The 18,151-nt window shown below is 47.2% G+C and overlaps 1 long non-coding RNA gene across 1 annotated transcript; it reads right to left on the reverse strand.

The window, feature by feature from the left end:
* Positions 1 to 2,185: 2,185 nt before the first annotated feature.
* On the reverse strand, positions 2,186 to 2,554 carry LOC144990044 (uncharacterized). The gene is made up of 2 exons (XR_013653977.1): positions 2,510 to 2,554; positions 2,186 to 2,234 (listed from the first exon to the last, which is right to left on the reverse strand). It is a non-coding gene; the product is annotated as an uncharacterized LOC144990044 (long non-coding RNA).
* Between the last annotated feature and the right edge of the window lie 15,597 nt (positions 2,555 to 18,151).

Genomic DNA, 18,151 nt, shown 5'->3' on the forward strand with positions numbered 1-18,151 from the left:
TTCAGGTGTCCCCTTAATGCCCAGAGCTTTGGCTGCTGTTGGTAGCCAGAATTGCAAATTATTGCAAATCCAGAATTGCAAATGCGCTCAGGGTCCGTCCACCATAATGGATGAGGATGGGAACCACCTTCAGCATGACTCGGCTTCCTGCTCCAGGTCGATCTAAGTAGAGGGTGTTGGAGGCAGAGCTGGTTAAGCAGCTTTCTTGCTTGGCTACTTCATGAGGAACATTTTCAGTCTTTGCATTAATCTCATGAAGGGGCAGGAGATGCTTTCCATTGCACAAGCTGCAAGGTTTCTTTAATGTGCACTGAGCAGCAAGGTGGGTTCGTACACAACGCCAGCAACGCCTATTGACTTGAATCCAGTCTTTTAGCTGCTCTTTGGAGAGTTTGGCAACTTCACCACACTGACTGAGATAATGTTCATTGCTGTCACAATAGGCGCAGTACACTTTACTCTTAATCTTCTCTTTCATGTAACCACCTTTAGATGACAAGGTTGGGTTTGACTCACCAGCGCCATGGAGGACCATCACACTTTGTTTGGCTGTACGAGTCTCGTTTTTCATGCTCGGCCTGTCTCTGGAAGTCTTTGGAGTGGTTTGGTTGTCAAACGCTTGACACCAGGACTCATAGCGTAACCACTCTGACAGGTCAATTAAGGTGTGGCTGGTTCCTGACTGCTTAAACTGGTGTCTGCGGAAATCAGCACGCTGTTCAGGTGGAAGCTTGCTGAGGAGACGTGCAACGTGTGATCCACAGTTCAGTTCAACTTCACCTTCAGGGCCCAAGGTTTGCAGCAGCCCCACCAGAGACTGTATTTGGAGGGCAAACTTCTGAAATGCAGCGATATCTCCACGCTTCACTTCCGGTGCATCGAGAACACTGGCTATCTTTCTGAGGGCAAGTTGATGGGGTTGGCCAAACTTATCATGGAGAGCTGCCAATGTGTCGGTGTAGGGGGTTGGAGAATTCAGATAAGCATCCGCTATAAGCCTGGCTTCTTCCAGCTTAAGGTGGTCTACTAATACTTGGTATCTGAACAGTTCGGTGGTGTTAGCAGGAAGCAGGTTCTCTAGTGCTATGCGGAGTCTGGCAAATTCACTGGGGTCTGGATTTGTGAACTTAGGAATGGTAGGTTGAGGACCTCTATAGAGCTGTTCAGGTACTGCAGGTGGCATGTGGGGTTTAGCAGGCTGAATGCGTGGTGCTGCCCTCGTAGCTGGAGATGGGGGCTGAGTTGGCTGAAAGAATGACTGCTTTGTATTTACAGAGGCTGCAGCCAGTGGTATATGTGGTGGAGGAGGAGGAGGCCACTGGGGGGAATTGTCAGAGTCTCTAGAAGAGTAATATGCTTGGTTACTTGCCCCTTCAATCTTTAGCTGCTTCATATCCTGCTGCAGGTCTTCTTCAGGTTCAGGCCAGGGGGGAGGATCAGGCCAATCACTCTCCTCCTGAGGTTCTAGCTTAGGAAAGGAGATCTGGGGAACTTCAACTCTGAGATGTTGAGCTGGACTGTGGGACTGAGCAATTTCTGATTTCAGTGTCCGAGCGACATTGATTAGTTCTTTGATCTCGCTTCGAGCTTCATGAAGGTCTTTTAAGCCCGACTGGATCCACTGTTGTGACTGAAGCAGCTTGGCATTCTCCTCTTGAATAGCTCTGATCTCTGCAGAGAATTGGGGGCCGTGGTGTGGTCCAGCCTGGTATGAGCGTGTGGGTGCAGACAGCGTTTCCCATCCCATATTTCTCCTCTGGAAGCAGCTTGGGGCTATCTGAGGCGTCTCGGAGTGAGCAGCATTCTCCATGAAGCTTCCTGAGGGAGCTTGAGGTGGTTGGAAGAAACTCATCTGGGCTGGGTCCTCTTGCAGGGGGGCGAGAGTCCTCAGTGGCGGTGGTGAGCTCCACTGTAGTAGATCTCTTGGCTGATATCCCACATAATCTACTTCATAATCTTGAAGTCTGAGGGGACGTCTAATATGTCTCTTGGGCCTTACATCAGGGTGCATTTCTTCTGCTGGATCCATCTTGAGTACTGTTAAATCCGGCTCGAAGGACCAGAATGTTGGGGAGGACTGTAAGGATGGAGGACTGTATTGCTGATTCGGGTTAGGAGTTTAACCGTAAACAAGATGGGGTGTCGGTCAGGACACAGGGAGGAGGAAAAAGGAGAGGTGACTCCACTTGTCAGACGTTCTGCATTTATTCCTTTGCTGAATATTCCAATTTAGTCTGTAAACAACAAAAATCCTCTCATCACTAAATAAATAACACAAATAGCCCTGCTGTAAATAAATAAATTACATAAAACAAGGAAACTGACTCAGTATGTCATTATGAAATAAAGTCCAAATAAGCAAAATGATAGGTAAATTGGCAACCTCCAGAATAGGCAAAATATATATATATATATATATATAATATTAAGTAACTGAGAAAACGTAAGTGTTTGAATCCTTTGTTTTATATATATATATATATATAAAACAAAGGATTCAAACACTTACGTTTTCTCAGTTACTTAATATTGAAATACAGCAACTGGAATGAACTGGGGTGTTAGACAAGGTTTTTTTGGCAACTTAAGTCTCTCTCTCTGCTGATGGTCCAGAGCACATGGAAACAGGAACTAGCTCAACAAATCCAGAAAACCACCGAAGAAGAAAAGGAACTCGGCATCACTTCCTGTGATGTCATCAACAATAGGCTGAGCCTTCACAACAGTTCAGGTTTAACCTCAGAGTTGGTTGAACCTCCTTTCTGAAACAGGCCCCAGGTATCTGTTGCTGCGTTTCGTCCACCTGAGTGATCTCAAACACGCTTATTGTGCATCTTGGCTGCACATATTTAGTGTCACCAACATGAATTTCTATCCGTTTTTTATAAAAATATAGGAGTGTCTGACCGGCGGCTCCACAATAACTTGTGACCAGGGTTTAAATGTGCAAAAGGTCATATGATAGAAAATCCAAAAAGGGTTACTGAATTTTTTTTCTTCTTTACTGATTTGTGGTTTAAAGAGTCAACTTAAAAAAAAAAAAACGTTCAACACGGACTCAGAATTGGGAGCACATTCACTCCGACGTCTCCACCTTCAATTTCAATAAGTCCAAGTCCAGGTTTAATGACAATCATCTTCATCCACTCTGAGGGTCTCAGTTTGGGAGGAAGTGCTGCCAAGTGTCCAGCAGTAAGAAGAAGACAAGAGGAGCCGTGTTCAGAAGAACCATTGATGGATTTACAGAACTGTAGAATTGGAGTCTCCTTTAGTCTTTAATAGTTATAATTTAACAGTTTTAACTGAACTGTGTTAATAAGGATGTTTAAATGAGAAAACAGCAGATATAGAACACTTAATGAACAGAAATGTATTACTGATTTATTTACTTATTGATTTTTTTTACGTATTTTATTTGAATGAGAGTTTTATAAGTAAATTTTGTGCAGAAAACAGTTAATAATGGAGTATAGTAATAGTATAGTACATGTTCCATACAAATTTATTGGCTCTCAGACACTCACTAGTTGCGTGTGTGTGTGCGTTGAAGTTGCGGCCCTCCCTCAGCTAGACCCTGCCTTCAGTGGCCCCCAGGCAAATTGAGTTTGAGACCCCTGCTCTAAATAGTGACTTATCCGGACAAAACTGGAACTCTGTGAACAGAGAGAAAGATGTCGATATTGCTTATAAATGTTTTTTAGAAATATTTAGCTCACTTTACAAGAAGAGCTGTCCAATTTATAAATTCAAGAACAAATTTGCCAAATGCCCTTGGTTAACTACCGGTCTACAGAATGCTTGTAAAAAGAAAAATAAACTCTATAAAAAAACAGACACTATTAAAACAGAGAATGAGAGAAACTGAACAAAGATATAAGTCATATAAAAATAAACTAACTGAAATAACACGGTGCAGTAAAAAAGTGTAGTTCAATTATCTACTGAATGAAAATAAAAACAACGCAAAGCGAGTTGGGAAATATTAAAGAACATCACTAAAAAGCCTCTCTAACACGGTCTCTCGCCTCATGCATAGCTTTCGTGAACTCTCTGGCCGCGTCATCCGACCAGCCACACGCGCTGTCCTCCCCCACTTCTCCGCTCACCTCGTCTCTTACTTTGGTCTTTCACCGCACGGCCATGCTTCCAATCTATCTCAAGTTAACATGGCTAATACGAGAGCCACAGTGAACAAAGTCTGACACAACGCCACTCCACGTCTGGAATACCTTCTGACACCAGTATAATGGCCACAATGAAGCTTCTTAGTCGAGCGGTTGTCAAACGACTATTTTTTTTCTTAACTTGTCCTGTCCAACAGCTGGGCAGAAAGATGAGAGCTGAGGGCCTCTTGTGTTGGACATATTTTACTTTAACAACAGGGGTTATGAATCTTCTGACAAACCAAAGGTATGTCTGAATAAACCCCTTTTGCAAACGAGGCCAAACTCTATTCATTTTAATTATTTTTTAAATTCTTTGGTGTTGGACCGGACGGAAAAGGAAAGAAGGGAAGAAGAGAGAGGGATGTTAGAAAGAGGGGGATCGGAGGGTGATCATAGGAGGGGGAGGGGGGTAAAACTATGAAGCAGCATAAAGCAACAAGCTACTGGATGTTTATCATTATGGTAAGGTACAGATAGAATACAAATCTCAAAGGGGCGGGGCCTGTCCACATACACTCAAATGTTATAAACACACCTGCTAGCTGCAAAAAAGACCACATGTCAACATGTACATGTAGGACAGGTGACTCCTGTGACCACAGGGTGGCAGCACTGTCGAGACTAGCCCTTGTGCTCAAATGAGTGGGCCAGATGGGACACCGTAGTTCGGTTGGGGTTTTGCTGGGTTAGCGCCATTTTGTCTTCAGTTTCCTTGTGCCTGTTCTGAAGGTAAGATGGGCTGTGCGGCCCCGCAGGTTGTTACAGTTACACATGTTCAAACTGGTAATTTGTAATCTTGTTTCAGGACTGTTCATTAAACTGTTTTAAACTTTTACGTTGAAAAAGAAGTATGAGGCATTTGCACTTAGTTTAATTTAAATAAAGTTTTGGTAGGAAGCAGCCGTTGGCTAGTTGTCAGGGGGGAGTGGTCCATGAGCAGGCTGCTCGTGACGGCGATGCAGGCAGACATGATTTAATTCCATGGGATTTAGACGCTGAAAGATATATTATTTTTGTATGATGTCTCTGTAATTATCATTTTGTATTAACCTTTGGTAACCTTATTAATTTATGGTTTTATTCTGATTTATGTTTCTTTTGTTTTAAATTTACAATTTACAATGTCTGAGTTTACCTGACACGGAGTTTCCTTGTGCATGTTCTGAAGCTGCCTGACTGCTGAGTGGACGTCAAGTTCTAATTAAAACAAAAAGAGTTTGTGGTTCAGTCCAATCCAGCATCCAGTGTCCTGTGGTTCTCTCTTCGTCACTCCACCACCATACAACATCAATAAAAACACAACGCAGAGGGATGGCGTCGAGGGGCCGGAAGCAGACTTGCTGATGCTGAGGGTTACATCTTTGGTGCCGTGACCCGGATTGTGACAGTCTCTTGGACCCTGCAGACTCTGATTTTAGATAGGCATCCACCTACAAAATGGGTATCCTTTATTCTCAAGAAGTGGAGTGTAAGTGATTGAGTTTTCCTGTTTTTGATATATAGTGGAAAAAAAAATCAGTGTCATTATTTTAATTCTAAGCTAAATGAAACCTGAAGTATTTTTTTCTCTCTCCCTTTTCTTTAAAAGTGTGCTACCTATTAGTTTTCAAGATTATGTCTTATGCAGCTACTTGGTTTAACTTGGAGACATTTTGAACAAGTGGGTTATTGCTGGACTGTTATATGGTTTTGATTTGAATCATGACTGAATTTTATATTTTTTTCTGTTGAATTTGACTTTATTTTTACATTGCCTACCCTCATACCTTGGGCTATAAAGTATAACGAGTCCCACGCCCAGTTCCAAATACACTCCTAGCATTCAGAACAGACAATTTTTTTTAATTTTTTTTTGCATGTGTGCATAATAGGGGCAGGCAGAATAAGATGTTAAGCGAGTACATAGACCCTCCACTAAACCTGGGGATGTCTCCAGGTGCACCTGCACACAGCTGTCCTCCTCAGGGTCCAGCACTAAGCCACTCTCATGAACTTGATGAGATCAAAGTTATTCCCTGCAGTGATGGGAGAATGGCAGAACACAACACAGCAAGCCAACAGCCAGTAGTGAGACCAAAGCAGCTCTATGACACCACCCGTTATACCAGCCCCCACTCGCAGCTCTTGGGTTTTGAGTCCCAGCCTCATAGACACCCCCTGGGGCAAGACCCAGAGTCATGGCTAAGCTTGCAGCCCCCTGTGCTATCACCATATTACACTACACCAGCCCCTCCGGCCCAAGTCAGCATTCCTCAACCAATGGCTCCGCCTAGAGACATTCGGCACCCCATGCCACAACAAGCACCAACTGTGCCAGAGCTCCCCATACATCCCCAAGCTGTCTCCCACCTCAGCCCTCCGCTCACTCCAAGGCAACAGGGGTACATGGGGTACTCCCAATCCTGCACCGTGCCCTATGGTCCTGCACTGAACCACCATCACCCACCAGCTGATGTCACCGCAAATGGCACTCCACCTAAAGGATGTGTCTCCCAGATGCCCACACTGCCGTCACCTATTTTTTACTCTCAAGGCCCTTCAACTGCTGCCTTACCTCCAACCATGGGTGCATTGGAATCCAGCCTGACTCTGTCAACCCCTATAAACCTGAAGACCACATCCCATAACCAAACTGCTACCGCAATCCATCCCCAACACACTATGCCATCCAAACTACCACCACAGGTGGCTCCCCCATCTCATTCCACCAACCCATTATTGGCCTCATATGCACCTAATCCCCCGTTTAAGAAACTCCGGGACTACTCCAAACCCAAGCACTGCACAGATGACATATGGTGGATTTATGCAGACACACCAGTTGAGAAATGTCCAAGTTTTTACGGGCCATACGGATAGCAAAATGCTGGTTGATGATTGGATACGGGATATGCAGTACCTTCTGGATGCAATTGAATTACCAGCACACCTCCCCTTTTCAACTGTGGTGAGGCACCTGAGTGGAGAAGCTCGGAAACTGGTTTTGAACCTGCCCTCTTCTGAACAGACACCAGAAAAAGCCTTTGAGGAACTGCGGGCGGAATATGGTGATGCTCAGGGCTCCTTGGATCCATTAGCTGACTTCTATGAGCGCACCCAAAGGCCTGGGGAATCTGCCTGCTCATATGCAATTGCCCTTGAATCCATCCTGCGCTCGGTAGAAGAAAATCAAAGAAGGAGCAGGCCCTTCCCAGATCGCGACAGCAAGCTCACCCGACAATTTCTGAGGGGACTCTGTGATGAAGTTGAGCTGCAAGATCTGGCAAGAGAATCCAAAAAGTTCCACTCCCAGCCCAAGTCAAAGAAACCAGGTGCACAGGTTCAATTTGCAGAGTATAGCACAAATGTCAAAGCTGAAAGAGCTAAACCATCATCTGAGCTATCAGCACTGACAGAACTGGTGCAAAAGTTAGCCATTAATCAAGAGGAACATATGGCCAAATTATCAAGACTTGAGGCAAGAATTGCTGGTCCTCCTCTGAGCCTCCCATCATGGCCCCAGTCCACCCCTGCTCCTTCGCCAAGACCTCGCCCACCCGCCCCTCCTTACTCCACCCCACCCATGACAAACACTGAAAAAAATCAGAGTTTCGTATGTTATCGATGTGGGAAGCAGGGACATATAGCTCGTGTCTGCAAAGCAGCGTTCCCCAGCCCCTGCCCTAATCCTACCTGGGCTCAGCAGCCGCAGCCATCAACCCTTGCGGAAGAGGCTGCCATGCCACCATCACAGGCTTTAAACTCTTAGAGCCCGTGGGAGTGGGGGTCACCAGGGGCGAGCAGCAAAGTTCCCCAAAGCAGGAGGGAGAAGCTTATGATGGAGGAGAAGGACCATCTCTGGTGGGCCCACGGAATGAGGGTGAAGTGGAAGTCAGTGGTACGAAGTGTAAAGCGCTCATTGACTCTGGCTCACAAGTGACTAGCATCACGCATACGTTCTGGTGTAGCCATCCTACCCTCAAAGAACAACAGCTGCAAGCTTCCAAGATACCAATTGAAGGTGCTGGAGGCCAGACGGTGCCTTACTATGGCGTGGTGCATATAAACTTGAAACTGTTAGGCCAAGACTACAAGATGGTGCCTGCTTTTGTTGTTCCAGATTCTGTGTACTGTTCAACGGTCCCCCTGCTGATAGGCACAAATGTGCTGCGGGCTGCTAAACATGATCTCCAAGTCACTCATGGGCAGCAGTTCCTCCATCAAATCAAGGAACACTATCCTGAGTGGTATACAGCACTGTTGCAACTTGGGGATGCCATCCAGGGCAACATGGATGGCCTGGTGGGCCCTGCTGTGTACACAGGCAAGAAGGTTTTAATTCCGGGAGGAAAAGAAGTTGACTTGTGGTGCAAAATTAAATCTGGCCCACAAAGAAAGACATTTACGGCTGTTATTGAAGGCCATCCATTTCTGCATCTCCCCCCAAACCTCCTGGTCGCAAAGGTACTTGCCGATGTAAAGAAAGGCTGTGCCCCAGTCCGCGTCATGAACCTTTCTGAGCGAGCTGTGACTATCATGCCTCACACAAAACTGGCCAATGTATTCCTGGTCCGCAATGTGGTGGAGTTTGCAGGTGACAAGCAGGAGGAGGGTGAAGGACAACAGGAAGATGGTGCGTGTCTGAGTTTTGGCCAGGTGGTGAAAGGTGCTGGTGTCAATCTGACTGAAGCAGCTGTGGAGAATGAACAACAGCGCTCCCTTCTGCTGGAGCTTGTGGAGAAGAATGCAGATGTGTTTTTGCAGCACCCAACAGATTTTGGTCACACAAAAACAGTACAGCATGAAATTCCCCTCGTTGATTCTAAACCCTTTCGGCTCCCGTACCGTAAAATTCCCCCCTCCCAGTGGCAGGATGTCAGGCGCCTGCTAGGTGAAATGGAGACTGCAGGAGTCATTCGGCCAAGCAAGAGCCCGTATGCTTCGCCAGTGGTGATTGTTACAAAGAAGGATGGGTCATTAAGGCTGTGCATTGATTACAGACGGCTTAACTCCTGCAGTACGAGAGACGCATTTCCCTTGCCAAGGATTGAGGAGGCGCTGGAGTCACTGGGCCAGGCAAAGTATTTCTCCACACTTGATCTGACATCGGGTTACTGGCAGGTGGAGGTGGCAGAGCATGATAGGCTCAAAACAGCATTCAGTACTCCTATGGGACTGTTTGAAGCCAACAGGATGCCTTTTGGGCTACAGAATGCACCATCCACTTTTCAGATGCTCATGACTTGCTGCTTTGGGGACATGAATTTCACTCATCTTCTGATTTATCTGGATGACCTCATAATTTTCTCAAAATCATTTGAGGAACACCTGGAAAGGCTGCAGCTGGTGTTTGACCGACTCCGTGAGCATGGGCTGAAGCTAAAGCCCTCCAAGTGCCTACTGGTGAGGGAAGAGGTGCAATATCTCGGTCATTTGGTGTCTGCTGAAGGAATTAGAATGGATCCAGAAAAGATCAGTAAGGTTAAGAACTGGCCTCAGCCAACTACTAGAAAAGAAGTCCTGCAGTTTCTGGGGTTTGCAGGATATTACAGGCGGTATGTGCAGAACTACTCCACACTGGCAGCTCCTTTGTATCGCCTCACCTCAGGCGATCCCAGAAAGAAGAAAAGAGGGAAGATGCAGTGCACAAACTCTGGCCAACCATTCGTGTGGACGAGCGAATGTGTGGAGGCATTTGACTCCTTGAAGGAAAGACTGGTCACTGCACCTGTGCTTGGTTACCCTGACTACAACAGGCCTTTCATTCTTCAGACTGATGCATCAGGAGAAGGGCTCGGTGCTGTGCTGGCGCAGGTGCAGGATGGAGCAGAGAGGGTCATAGCCTATGCAAGCCGAGGGTTGAGCCTCGCAGAGTCGAGATACCCAGCACATAAACTTGAGTTTCTAGCACTGAAATGGGCAGTCACGGACAAATTTTATGACCACCTCTAGGGGCGAGAATTTTCTGTCCAGACTGATAACAACCCCCTCAAGTATGTGATGACTACTGCAAAACTGGATGCAACAGGTCAGCGGTGAGTGTCTCGGCTGTCAGCGTTTAATTTCAACATCCAGTACCGCAGAGGCCAGAATAACACCAATGCTGATGCCCTCTCTCGCCTGTCCACCCAGGATGTTTCGGATCTTCTGCAGATGTGCCCACAGCGGGTGCAAACAAGTGTGTTAGCAGAACTTCCTCCTGTTGTTTTAGATGAGCCTGAGACCAGTGAACCTCCTATGTCAGAGCCTTACGGGGATGTGGGGACTGAGTCACTCCCTGCCATGACAACACAAGTGATACGGGCTGCTCAGAGGGGGGACCCCGTTATTGGTCCAGTCCTTCACTTTAAGAGCCGGGGCCAAAAACCCTGTCGCGGGGTGAGACTCAGTGGTGACACGCAAGGAAGACTCCTCTTAAAGGAGTGGAGGAGGTTGGTAATAAAAGATGGAATTCTGTACCGGAACATAGAGGACACTCACAGAGGTGCAGTCCACCAGCTCGTTTTGCCTGAGCAACTTCGAAATTCAGTCAAAACTGCTCTTCATGATGACTCGGGGCATCTGGGATTTGAGAGAACGCTGCAGATGATCAGAGAGCGGTTTTACTGGCCAAGAATGTTCCAGGATGTAAAAACATTGTGCGAGCAATGCGAAAGATGCTGCCTCAGGAAAACACCAACCGCAGGTCTCAGAGCTCCTCTGGTCAGTATTCACAGTAGCGCACCCATGGAGCGTGTGTGTGTGGACTTTTTGACCCTGGAAAAGTCCAAAGGTGGAATAGAGAATGTACTTATTGTAACAGACCACTTTTCCCGATATGCACAGGCCTACCCCACTAAAGACCAAAAAGCTCGCACAGTGGCTAAAGTGCTCTGGAAAAACTTCTTTTGCAGATTTGGTTTCCCATCAAAATTGCATGCAGACCAAGGTCGCAATTTTGAGAGTGCTATTGTGAGAGAGCTGTGCAAATGTGTCGGCATCACCAAAACACACACCACGCCTTACTATCCCCAGGGGAATCGAGTGACCGAGAGGTTCAACAGAACTCTGCTCAATATGCTTGGGACACTTGAGCCGCACCTGAAACCCCACTGGCATGAACATTTAAATGCCATGACACATGCTTATAACTGCACACGGCATGATTCCACAGGCTATACACCTTACTTCCTGATGTTTGGGAGACACCCCAGGCTTCCAGTGGACCTTGTTTTTGGACTCTCTATCAGGGCTGAGGAATGTGGGTACAGTGACTATGTGCAGATCCTCTCTGACTGTCTTTCACAGGCCTACGCCCAGGCTAACAAAACATCTCAACATGCCAAAGGACAGCAGAAGAAGTACTATGACCGAACTGCAAAAAGCCACGCCTTCAGCCCAGGGGATTGAGTGCTGGTCAAGGTCTGTCATATAGAGGGGCGACAAAAGCTTGGGGACAAATGGGAGTGTCATCCGTACATTGTGGTGAAAAAACAGAAAGGCATCCCGGTCTATGTGGTGCGTCCAGAGAATGGAGGAGCAGAACGAGTTGTTCATAGAAACCTCCTCACTCAGTGCATGTTCCTCCCAGTGGAGCAGAATGAGGATTCTGTGGAGGAGCTGTTAGAGACTGACGTAACAACTGGAGACATAGGCACCGAGCCATGATGGAGGACAGAGTGCTGGGGGATGTGGAGGACAATGTGGAAAGGGATGTGCAAGACTTGACAGATGGTGAGCATGAACACGACAACATGGTGGACTTCAGCGCAGAACTGATGAACGAGGCAACAGAGACAACAGCAGCTACAAGTGGGGGTCACACTTCTCAAGTTCCTGACTTTCCAAAAAGAAACCCACCTAGGAATAGGCGCCCCCCAAAGAAACTGTGCCTACTGCACCAGGCCGCAGGGCCTTTGAAAGACCAGGAAAAGATAAACCGAGGCTGGGAGTTGTGGCATAGAGTGAAAGCTAGGAGAGAAGCTCGGTCATAATGATCCATTAGAAATAGTTAATTCATTTGGGTTCAAAATACAAAAAATCTTAATGGGACACAATATGGTTTGTTCGGTGGGTGGTCTTTGAAGGGCTAGGGCAGGGGCATTTGTCTGATGGCTGGGACGCCATCAATTAAAGTCGGGGTGGATGTAGGACAGGTGACTCCTGTGACCACAGGGTTGCAGCACTGTCGAGACTAGCCCTTGTGCTCAAATGAGTGGGCCAGATGGGACACCGTAGTTCGGTTGGGGTTTTGCTGGGTTAGCGCCGTTTTGTCTTCAGTTTCCTTGTGCATGTTCTGAAGGTAAGATGGGCTGTGCGGCCCCGCAGGTTGTTACAGTTACACATGTTCAAACTGGTAATTTGTAATCTTGTTTCAGGACTGTTCATTAAACTGTTTTAAACTTTTACGTTGAAAAAGAAGTATGAGGCATTTGCACTTAGTTTAATTTAAATAAAGTTTTGGTAGGAAGCAGCCGTTAGCTAGTTGTCAGGGGGGAGGGGTCCGTGAGCAGGCTGCACGTGACGGCGATGCAGGCAGACATGATTTAATTCCATGGGATTTAGACGCTGAAAGATATATTATTTTTGTATGATGTCTCTGTAATTATCATTTTGTATTAACCTTTGGTAACCTTATTAATTTATGGTTTTATTCTGATTTATGTTTCTTTTGTTTTAAATTTACAATTTACAATGTCTGAGTTTACCTGACACAGAGTTTCCTTGTCCATGTTCTGAAGCTGCCTGACTGCTGAGTGGACGTCAAGTTCTAATTAAAACAAAAAGAGTTTGTGGTTCAGTCCAATCCAGCATCCAGTGTCCTGTGGTTCTCTCTTCGTCACTCCACCACCATACAACATCAATAAAAACACAACGCAGAGGGATGGCGTCGAGGGGCCGGAAGCAGACTTGCTGATGCTGAGGGTTACATACACAATACAGATAGTGTTCACACACGCGTACTTATGCCTACTAGCCAACTAGTATGAGATATTTCATTCATTCACGCAATTTGTTAGTGCAAAGGTGAGCTAACACCTGTGCTCAGTTGAGTGTTTATGTTCTTCTAAAATGGACGGTGGAATGTGGAAAGGAGGGGGAGCAACCAGCCACCCCCACACCCCAACCCCTGCCGCAGCAGCCGCCGCAGCCAGAAGCCCCCAACGCCACATGGCAGTAGGCAGGGAACAACCGCCTCCCGGATGCCCACGCCTGCCACCCAGGCCAGGGCCAGAAGGGCCGCCACGAGGCCCCCAGAGCCAGAGAGCAGGGAGGCATGGGGGGAAAGAGAGCGCCGCCCCAGCCCAACCAGGAGAGCAGCCCCCCGCAGCGCCAGGAGGGCCCAACGCTGGGCCCCACCCGAGAGGGCCACCCACAGCCCCAGACGAGCACCCCATCACCACCCAGGTGGTCCGGGCATCCCCCGCGCCAACCCCAGGTACGAGCCAGGACGCCCCAAGGGAGACCCGCTCCGCGCTCAAGTCAGCCCCCAACCAGGGCCACTGATGGTCCAGAAAGGTGCAAGACAGGGGGGCACCCCGGGGAGAAAGGGGGCCCACAAGGGTTGTTGTAGACATGGCCCGACCAGGCTCGGCCACAGATGGAAATTGGCAAGGCCCAGCACCCGGCGGCAAGGACCAGAACCCACCCCGCAGGGACACAGACACCTCCGGCTCAGGTGTGATATGATCTGGTGTGATATGGTTTCTGGGCTTGCCAGAAAGCTCAGGGATCCCTCTCCCTGTGTGGGGAGAGCACCCCTGGGCCAAGGAAACCGGCACCCAGGGGACACGGCTGCTGTCGCCAAGGTCCCCGCACGCCCCACTAGGGGTGGGGTAGGGGACAGATGGTCCAAGATCCCACCTTCCTTGCGACATGACTGTGTGTTAGTGAGGGTGTGTTTGTGCGTATGTGTGTGTTTATGTTTGAATGTATATTTTGAGGATTAAAGGATGTTTGCACTAAGGGGGAACAGTTGAAATTGGCGGGTAGGGCCCTGAGGGGACATCTCCTGATTACTCACAGTGATGTCCCATCACCCTCCCCACCAAGGGCCCTACATCTCTAAGTTGCAAATAAAACCGAGAGAGGGGGGGCCCACTCCATACGGCAACCATGGGAGGGGGACCACTGCCAAGTACCCCCCCCCAAGGCTCAATGCTGTCTAAACCCTCCACCCCCTCACCCTAATATGATATTATATGAGGAAAGGGGTAAGTTGGGGACAGCTGGTAAACTGTCCCCCGGTGGTCAAACAGCCCCCCCAGCCCCCCCCCCCAGCAATGCGCCCAGGACCCCCAGCCCCAGGACCCCATCCCCGAGGCGCCGACGCCCCAGGCCCAGCACCAGCCACCCCACACAGAAAGGTAGGAGCCAGTAAGCCCCCCCCCCCCCCCCCCCCCCCAGGAGCAAGCCCAGGCCCCCACCCCCAAACGCTGGGAGAGCTCTGACCGAGGCCGCCAACCGGCCGGGGCAACCGCCGATTGCCTTAGCAGAGACCCTGACCCGTCAACCCCCAAGGTCCTGTACCGATAGTGGGACCCCCCCCAGAAAGCCCCCCCCACAGGACTGGGCCGACAAGCCCCCCCCCAGACCCCGCAGCCCCAGGGGATGACACCCAGAGTGACCGGGGGCCCCAAGAGGGTTGCCCTGCCCCGTCCCAGAGCCAGGGAAGAGCTGATCCCAGCCCCAGGTGTAGACGGGCAGCCCGCCCAGCGCCGCTGGACCTCTCCTCCCAAGCAGGACCCCCGCCAACCCCCCCCCAGCACAGGCAAAGAGACCACCCCCCGTCAAACGACTCTTTATTAGAAATCTATTTCCGAACAGCTACAGCACGAGCAAAATGGTGCAGCCAGTTCTTTTAGCTGATTCATTATTTCATACATGCATAATATATATCTGCCCCTCTTTTCTGTAAAGACAGGGTCTAATCATGCAGCATGAATCTTATGCAAGCAGATAAACTGGCTTGCTAAACTTCCATCATAATGTAATCTAATTTTAAGAGATGCTTGTCAGCTGTAGGTGTAATTAACCAGAACGAATGTGCACACAATGTTGGACTGAAAACATTCCTCTTTGGACAGGCCTATTATCAGACTAGCTAGTATTCAGAGATTATTTAACTTAATGTTAATATGTTTAAATTAAAATTAATAACAATAACTATTAGTTGTTAGTAGCTGCTAGAAGTTGAAGCTGGGGTAACTATGGTGCTCTACCCTTCCTCTCTTCTCTATGATCTTGATCATTATTTATCATTTAGTTCTCCATGCTTCTGTTTGGTGCAGTGAGTCATGTATTGTTCCTCTTTCCCCTCCTGGGGAGTGGGAGTTCTTCCAGACTCCAGTTGGTTCATCCGTGCTCCTGTTCCTGACCGTGTACCTCGTCTCTGCTTCTGCTCCTACAACTGGTTATGGATCCTGTCTCCGGCTCGACTCGCGCCACCGACTATCCCTCCAACTCCATCTGGATGAAGCTCTTCATCTGGACTTTGTATATATGTAGTTGTAGATAGAGATAAGTTCATTATTTTCTAAGAGTTCTGATAAATCGCCTGTCCGTCCTGGGGTAGGATCCCTCCTTCATGTGGACACCCCTGAGGTCTCTTAATTTTTTCAGAATCCGTTTTTTTAGGAGTTTTTCCTTAACGTGAAGGTCTAAGGGCAGGGATGTCAGTATCGCTTAGTCAGTTTGTTAGTTCATTTTAGTATTTTCCTATTGAACCCTACGTATTCATGATCCTTTTGAGTTAATGTTTCACTTTTTCAATTACCGATTCGAAGCCCATAGAGACGACTGTTGTTGTGATTTTGGGCTATACAAGTAAAATTGAATTGAATTGAATTGAATTGAAAAATGTGCATGAAAATCATCAGAACATGCCAACAACCATTCAAACACCAGGCTACTGCAGCTATGTGCGCCACCGTGAGAGGTCTAAAATTGAAAGAAAAAATAATGGGGATAAAAAGAAGGCTTGATTCTCAGGTTAACCTCTCCTTTGCCATGCTTCTCTGTCAATTTTAAATAATATTTACAGAAAAAAGGGCACCTCACTAACACAAGAGGCAAAGAAAAAAAAAACACCTGCAGGTTACAGCTTGCCCTTTATGACAGCTTTGTGGATAAGGAACTTCTGAGTTTCTGCAGAAGAATGGGTAAACCACCGTGCATGTTTGTCAACACATTTTTAGAGTTGGAGCAGGAATGTTCTTCTGTTGCAAGTCCGACCGTTTTAGGGGAATTCTGCTAGGTAGCATATACTTCCTTTAAGTTATCTAAATGCTTTGAATGTGCGTGAGTGTGTGGGGGCGTTAGCTGTCACACATCTAGGTATGTGAAATTTGTACTCTGCATTTGATTGATCTCCTGACTAGTGATCAGGTCTGGGTGACATACTGAGCCATCAGAGTCTGAGCTCCCTGCTGGACTCTGGTCTCACTAGCTTTGGAACTGGTGCAGAAAGGGATAGTGAATGTCCTGGTTATGGTGGGTTCTATGGGCGTGTGGGGTCCTCCACTTACGGTGATTGGTACTTTAGCCAAACCAATGTAGTTATCTTACCGAGGGGAGTAATTGAGACTCTCTCAGTGATGACTACCGTTGCAACTTGGAGCTAAAGCCTTTTTTTATCAAATCCCATTCATTCAGTGGATTTGTCTTCCTTGCTTGTGGAGGAGCAAAGCAAGGTGAGGTCTTCTTGATTCTTTGATGCACTAACTGGTGCCTGCTGGTTTTCTACATTGGATTTCTCCTCTATTGCCAGAAACAAACAGGTTTTAATGGACATAGTTATTTTGCCAGTCCTTCGTGAGTGCTGTGGATGAAAACATCATCACTAATATAAATCTCTAAAGTGTGCCATGACACACCCATGTCCCGACACCCCCTGTAACAAGCCTATTTTCCCTGTACAGAAACAAACAAAACATACTGGCGTATGTCCCAAGATTTAAGAACAGTAAAAAAAGCTGTGCAGACCAGAGCCCAATTAACATCAGAACACCACACACAGTGAGCAGTGAGCAGTTGAGCAGTCAAACCATAATTTCTTTATCAGTGGTAGATCTGAGTAATTAATTTTTCTCCGTCACAATACATCCATATTTTCAGTTCTGGTTTGCACTTACTTACAATGGTATTAAATTTGCTTATACCAGGCTGCCCCAAGGTTTTGCAGAGTCTCCCACTATTTTTACACAAGCCATGGTGACCTGCTTGTCTGATCTACAGTTATCCCAGAAAAGCCAGCTAATAGTGTATGTAAATGACCTACTAGGGAGTGAAGATAAAGAAAGCTGTAAACAAGATTCCCTTGTACTGTTGCACCACCTCCACAAAACAGGAAATAAAATAAGCCAGGTAAAACAGCAACCGATAAAGGAAGAAGTCACATACCTAGGTCACACCATGACAGCTACAGGGAAACAAATCCATTTGACTAGAAAAACAAGTTTGAGTAGAAACCCTCAAGCCATAAACAAAACCAAACAATGTCTTTTTCCGAGTTGTGCAACTACTGTGCTTGGATCCCACACTATGCATCTGTCACTGAACCCCTCTTTGACCTAATTTACGCCAAACAAATGGACATGACTGATAAGATACAGTGGACCCCAGAGGCAAAAAAAGCATTTAGTAACCTTAAACAAGATCTAATCAACACTACCACATTATCACTGCCTGATTATTCCAAACCCTTCGTGCAGACAGTGGACTGCAGGGATGGATTCATGACCTATCGTGCTGTTTCACTGTTCTGCAGATATCAGCTGCCTGAATTTAGGAAAGAGAGGAGTCCATGGGATGGGTGAGTGGGGACCTAATAGAGATCGACCGATATGTTTTTTTCAAGACGATTCTGGTTTTTAGCAGTTAGTAAGGCTGATAACAGATATTTGGAGCAGATATTAATTTGTAGCTCTGTATATTCACAAAAAATTGGTGTTGACTTCAAAAATGTGGCAGCCGTACAGGCGTATAATAGAGACGACGTCTATTGGAGACCAGCATTTATTCCATCA

Source organism: Oryzias latipes, chromosome 2, assembly GCF_053564925.1.
Source record: "Oryzias latipes strain Hd-rR chromosome 2, Olatipes_Hd-rR_3.1".
NCBI lineage: Eukaryota > Metazoa > Chordata > Actinopteri > Beloniformes > Adrianichthyidae > Oryzias > Oryzias latipes.